Here is a 6,693-nt window from a genome sequence, read left to right on the forward strand (position 1 = left end):
GGAGAGAGGAAGAGAGAAAAGAGAGAAAATGAAGTGAGGGAGTGTGAGAGAGAAAGAGATGGAGTGGGTGAGTGAAATTGATTAATGAATTAGGAAAATGGTGTATTGGGAAGAGGAGGAGGGTATTGGGAGAGGGGAGGCCGAGATTTTGGGTGAGAGAGGCTCCTTCTCTCTTGTTTCTTTTATAAAAATTTAAATCTTTTATAAAAATATCAAACTTTTTATAAAATATACACTAAAATCAAGTTTTTATTCATAAAACCTTTATTTTGCTTTATAAATTTAGGGTAATTGTTATTGACTTAAATTTTATTTTGCTTAAATGAATTTTCATAATTTTAATTATTATAAGATCATATTATAAGTTTCGTAATTATTTTTATAGAATTTTTAAGGTTAAAGTTCATAAATGTGAGTTTTTAGGGCATTTAGGGTTTTTGAGAGTTTGTAAGTCTTTGGATATCAAAATTAATTAAATTTTTGAGACTTCAAACTATTTTAGAGTTTCATAACTCTTATTCAAGTTAGAAATAATGTTTGTAATATTTTTTTATCGGTTTATTGGCATTCTATGTAGTGATTCCGAGATTCAAGCGAAATTGAGGAATCAAGTATACTAGTCCTACTCTTCAACTTTGACTTAAGTTTCTATGTGACTTTGACCTAATTTCTACCACTAGGTCAAGTGCAGGATGTGTGTATATGGTTCATGAAATGGTGTTCAAGTCAAAGAGTGACCCTAATATAGATAGTCACTAAAGTTAAGTAATAGTAGAATTCACATATCAATGTGAAATCTAAGAAGGATCTTCGGATGCAAAATGGACCAGAGATGAGTGTTGATACAGATGAACAACACAACTGGAAGCATTTAGACAAATGGTGCACTTTCTATACCCTTAGCTGCCCTTGGATTCATGACAAGGTTAGCAAGTGGAATTTTTTCTAAGGGTCAAAGAAACATTACAAGTACTTCAGGGGTGATAATGTAACACTACATAAGGAAGATAAAAATGATAATACCCTTATAAGATTGGTTTCTGGATAATTTATACAAAATAATCTTTTTTTTTTTTTTTTTTTTTTTTTTTTTTTGCATTTTTTCATCCCTATTTTCCTGTTTCTTAACATTTTTCATCTAGAAAAATATATATGGTTCTAAGAGTTTTCAAATTCTTGCAACTCCCTAGATCGTTTTTATTTATGAAAAATGTATGTTTAATTTGATTTATATGTTTATCATTCTGTTAGTAAGGTAACAAACAAGTCTTTATTTATCTATATCTTCTATAAATGTAGTTTTAGGTGTGGGACCCTTGTGAGTGGCGACAATAGTGACGGTTTTCAGTTTTGGGATAGTTCACATGGTACTCTGTTGCAAGCACTTTCTTGCCATGAATGCTTTGGCAGCTAGTTCTACCCATACCAAGGTGTTCTCAGTCAGTCAGGTACTAAATACTATTTTAAGTTTCAGTTTGTTGGACTTGGATTGGATGTTGTAGTATCATATGATGATTTTTGTTTCAGGTTATATTATTTAATTAAGGTATTTGGTGACAGATCTTGTTCTCCCTGCGCTTGGTGCTCTTAGAGGATTTCTCTTGTGATAGATAGAGAAACTGGAAACTCAAAAGGATACACGTTCTGTGTTTATTAGGACTTATCTGTTACCGACATTGCTTGTGCAGCTCATAATGGGTGACAAGACACTTACTGTTAGACGCGCTAACCAATGTCAAACTCAACCCAAGCCTGAACAGGAGAGCGTGCTTTTACATGCACAACAACAAATTGCATTGAAGGTATTAAAAAAAAATTCCATTTTTAAAAAAAATCTCATTTATAATATTATAATTAAATAATATTTTTGTTTGCAGAGGATGATGTTGCAACTACCTCCCTCCATTGGGACAACTGCCACTAAATTTCTATGTTTAACACAAGTGGTGACTGAAGATGAACTTAAAGATGATGAAGATTATCAAGATATATTGGAAGACATGCAAAATAGAATGTGGAAAATTCGTTAAATTAATCTTATTTTAACTTTCATTTTCTCGCTTTATAATTCTAATTTCGTATTTAACTTCCTACTTTGCCAAATCGTTTATATATCAATCTATTAATTTTTATCGTTTTCATATCTTTCTGTTTTACAGCCTTTTGTAATCACACTCCTATAAAGCATCCAGACAGAAGCCCCTTCTTTTTACCCCACCTGTTTATATCCATATCCAATATTTACACCGAATAATTTTTTTTAATCTCAGTTTTTCTCACTAATTTTTCAGGTAGTCTAGTAAATGTTGTAATTCCACGCCCTAACCCTACTGGAGAACCAGCACCAGGTGTTGGCAAGGTTAGTTTAGTCTTTTCTCATCTCTTAAGTGTTGTTTGTTTTTCTTTCATTACATTTTTTCAACAAACTATTTTCACAATATTCATTAATGTTAACGAATGAAAGTATGTTGCTATTTTTTTGCACATTTTGTAGGTGTTTTTGGAGTATGCTGATGTGGAATTAGATTCCCAGTCGCCCTAGGCTTGGTGGAGCAATTGTACCTAGTACAAGATTGACTATAATGGGAATTTACAGCATATTTCAAGCTTCAAAGACATCCAAATCGTAATACTTTCACTCTATCTATTCACCAATAACATTTAACTTTCATACATTTTCAATATAGCTAAATCTGGCAATCTTTTCTCTGTTTTGATCTAGTCACAAAGGAGCAGATGCTATTAGACAACCGTATATAAGAATTATTAGAACACCTATTTGAATAATTTGCACCTTAGATATATGTATATATACTTTGTATTGAGATTTAAGAACAATTTTCAATTTGCAGGTATGCTATATGTGGGCATTTAACACTGAAAAAGATAGTAGCTACAAGACCATCTACTAAAGCAAGGTTGGTGTAAGAGTTGATGACGAGAACATTGTTCCAAGACCTTCAGTGAGTTATGATGATGTCCCTTAATAGCAATGTAGTACTAGGTTATATAGTTAAGGATGATTATTTGTATTTGACATGTTAGTGCAATGAATTATCTTTCTTATTTATTGTATTGTTCTTTGTATTTTGTATGACATTAACTTTTGTGCAATAGATTGTATTTTTTGTAAATGGTATTTTATTTTCTATTATGAGACATGAAATGCAAATTTATTTTGAAAATTGGTAAATCTATAAATAATTTTTTAAAAAAATATAATATAAAAATTACGATACGCAAAAATATGTGTCATCTTCATTTATGACATGGCCTTTCTTGACAGCGACTTTAATGATACGCATTGCGTGTCATAAATGCGCGTCATCTCTCGTTATGACATGGTCTTCCTTGACGCGCATTTGCGCGTCGTCTGAGCGTTTTACGATACCAAATGAGCGTCGTAAAAGGCTGTTTTTCTAGTAGTGATACAAGAGATGTGTGAGTGTTCTTTAAAATGGATTACATAGATTTGAGGTTTGTAAGGGGTCTTTGATATTTTATAAATATTGTTTAAAAACATATTATATAATAGTTATTGCATGTATCCAATAAACAATTGTACACTTTAAAAAATCTTATTTTATATAAAATCACATTTTAACAACGTTCTTTTATAAAACATGGTTTTATAAAATTGACACGATCAAATTTCAAATTAATAGCTAGTATTAAGTTTCACCATTTAACCGTTATCTGTAATCTTTTTACTAAAACTTCCTTTTATAAAATAACTTTTGGAGTTTGATAAGTTTATAAATCCCTACTTTAAACTTATATAATTTTAATCTCAAAATTTTATTGGTTTTTAGTTTTAAAAAAATAAAGCTTGTTTTATTTTAGAACTGTTTTTACCATCTTATGGTAAAAAATAAATTCCATTAAAACCAAACTTCTTTTGATGTTTATGTATTTTCATATATTATTTTGCATTTGAAAAACTAATTTATCATCCATAACATAATAATAACAACAACAATATAAAACAACACAAATATGTTAAAAAGATATATGCCTAAACTAACCATTTAATAACATTTTGTGAGCCATCACAAAATTTCAAGTCCATTGCTAAAGGGACATTTAAAGGGAAAAAAAGTCTTATGGTTATGTTGTTGTAGAAGCTCTCACTTGATAAAACATTCATTGTTTGCAAAAAGTTGAAAAGCTTCATGAAAGATAACATTTCAACAACATGCAACATGTTTCAGAAAAGGTTGCAGAAAGTGGTGCATTAGGACCAGCAACTCTAAGGGAATCTACCAACAGCAAAACATTTAGCAAAAGCTTGCAGAAGAGGTTGCAACATCCCATGTACACTTTAAAGTTACGGAATTACCCTTTTGATCTTCAAAAATGGTTCCATCTTCATTTCTTGGTACTTTTATACAAAATAAATTATTCCTAAAACTAATCTACTATTTAAAAATTAAACAAAGAAAACTTATCTATTAGTTGTTGAGTACCATATGAAAAAATAAATATTACAACCATTTTTCAATAAATCAACACATACAACAACACAATGGTCTTTGGCTAGTTAAACCACATCATATATATATATATATATATATATATATATATACACACACACACACACACACACACTCAAAATGATATAAAACAACTTTTTGTTATTCTAAAACACCTTTGTGATAGAAAGTATGTACGGATTTTCTTGCAAATAGAAAACGATCTAGGTTTTCCAAAAACAAAGATTTCACCAACTTAAAAAGAAACTAACTAAGCGTTCAAAATGACTCTTATACCAATTGTTGGGTTTTTATTCAAAAATTGTTTCATTCACACCAAAAGATCATTTGGCAAGAAGGTAAAAATATTAAACATAACCAAAGAAGAAGAATGTGAAACAACGTTTGAAGACTTTGGTTCCTTATGACAATTTGGAAGTTGATGAAGATGTGATTAATCTCCAAGGAAGAAGCTCTCTAGAATTATCCACCAACGCTTAGCTAACTTGATAAGATGCTAGTCTTCTTTTTTAATAAAAGAATATCATAAGCCTTTAGGAACAAAACAAAACTTCTGTTCTAGAGGGGAGTTCAATTAAAGTATCAATAATCTTCATATTTTGATATTAACACCTTAATAGACAACAACTAAAGAGATTATAGAGACAGGAAGCCCACAAACTCGTAGGTTTTGGATAGTAAAAGAAGAGATACATGCAAACCTTTTAATCATCTTAATTCAAGTCCTTACTCTTTGAGTTGTAATGCTTTAATACACCATGCATCTAGCAACAAAGAGGCTACAAGTGTAACAATATGGATTTATGATTAAATAAATGCAAACATGTCTTCTATTCCTTTTATTGTCTCCTTGAATATTTTATAAAATGAAGAAGCTAGTTTTTCTATAAAAACTCTCATTACTTTTATAACTTATAAAACATATAAATCTATATAAGACAAAAATCCCTTTTGGTCCAAAAAGATGTTAATGTCATAATAAATTATACCTTATGATATCTCATGATATATTTTGATACTTACCATTGAAAATTAATATTTCCATGAAATATATAATTTTTAATTAAGTACTATATATATATGTATGTATGTATGTATGTATGTATGTATATATATATATATATATATATATATATATATATATCAAGAATCAAACTCTCATGCATCAAGTTGTTGTTAGTGTGACCCTTTAAGATCATATATTATCTAGCAATATCATTCTATAATAACTCTGAGGCATATAGATCCTTAATTAAGACACGTGGGATTAGTTAAATTACATGTCTTGATAGTCTAATAAGTTACACTTAGTTGTGTTAAAAGTGTTAAATTTAAAGCCTAATCATTAACTCCTGAATGGAACACAAAATGTGACTTAAAAGCTAATATGATCAATTTCACTAAATTTGTCCTCCAATTTCTACAAGTAGTGCAGGACTATCAGAGTTTCCAAAAATCATGAAACTTAGTTTTTTGGAAATCTTTGTATGCATAGTTCCTCCGAAATTTGAATCGTTTTACCTAATTCCAACTCCTTGAAGGGTATAATTGTCAATCTTCTCAGACTGGTCTATGATGTCACATATTTCATAGGTTGTCTTTCAAAAATCATAATAAATTCATTATGACTCTAATTGTTAAAATTTTGAGGCCTATAGTTAGATATGGATGTCTAGTTTCTCCCATACCAAGGAATTTATGTAATTCCTAGTGTAGTTGTATAATTTATTCAAAGAGTGCAGAGTGGTCTGGTAAGTGACTAAAATTATACATCAAATTGTGACATGCATAATTAATTCTACAAAACCCCAATTCATGACAATTCAAAGGCTATGGTTAGACAAAAATTTTAATACACGTAGAATAAATGTTACCACATTTACAAGTGTGTCCAGAAACTGAAAATTATGAGTTTCTAACTTGTAATATTAATATAAAATAAAAAAATCTTTAGAAGAAGATCTTTATATTTACAGAGAGGTAAGAGAGGGAAATATATGAATATAATTTTGGCAGAACCTAAGTATGAGTTCAAAGGTAAGAAATTGGATCTCAAACAGAACACTACAATTAAAGAGAATATAAAGAAGTATAAATACAAGTATTTTAAGGGCAATGCAATATAGCATATGTTGAGTAATGTTATAATTGTTATGTAGGTTATCAGAAAGTAAATGATCCATCTAGCTCCTTCTAACTA

Source organism: Lactuca saligna, chromosome 6, assembly GCF_052625555.1.
Source record: "Lactuca saligna cultivar CGN05327 chromosome 6, ASM5262555v1, whole genome shotgun sequence".
NCBI lineage: Eukaryota > Viridiplantae > Streptophyta > Magnoliopsida > Asterales > Asteraceae > Lactuca > Lactuca saligna.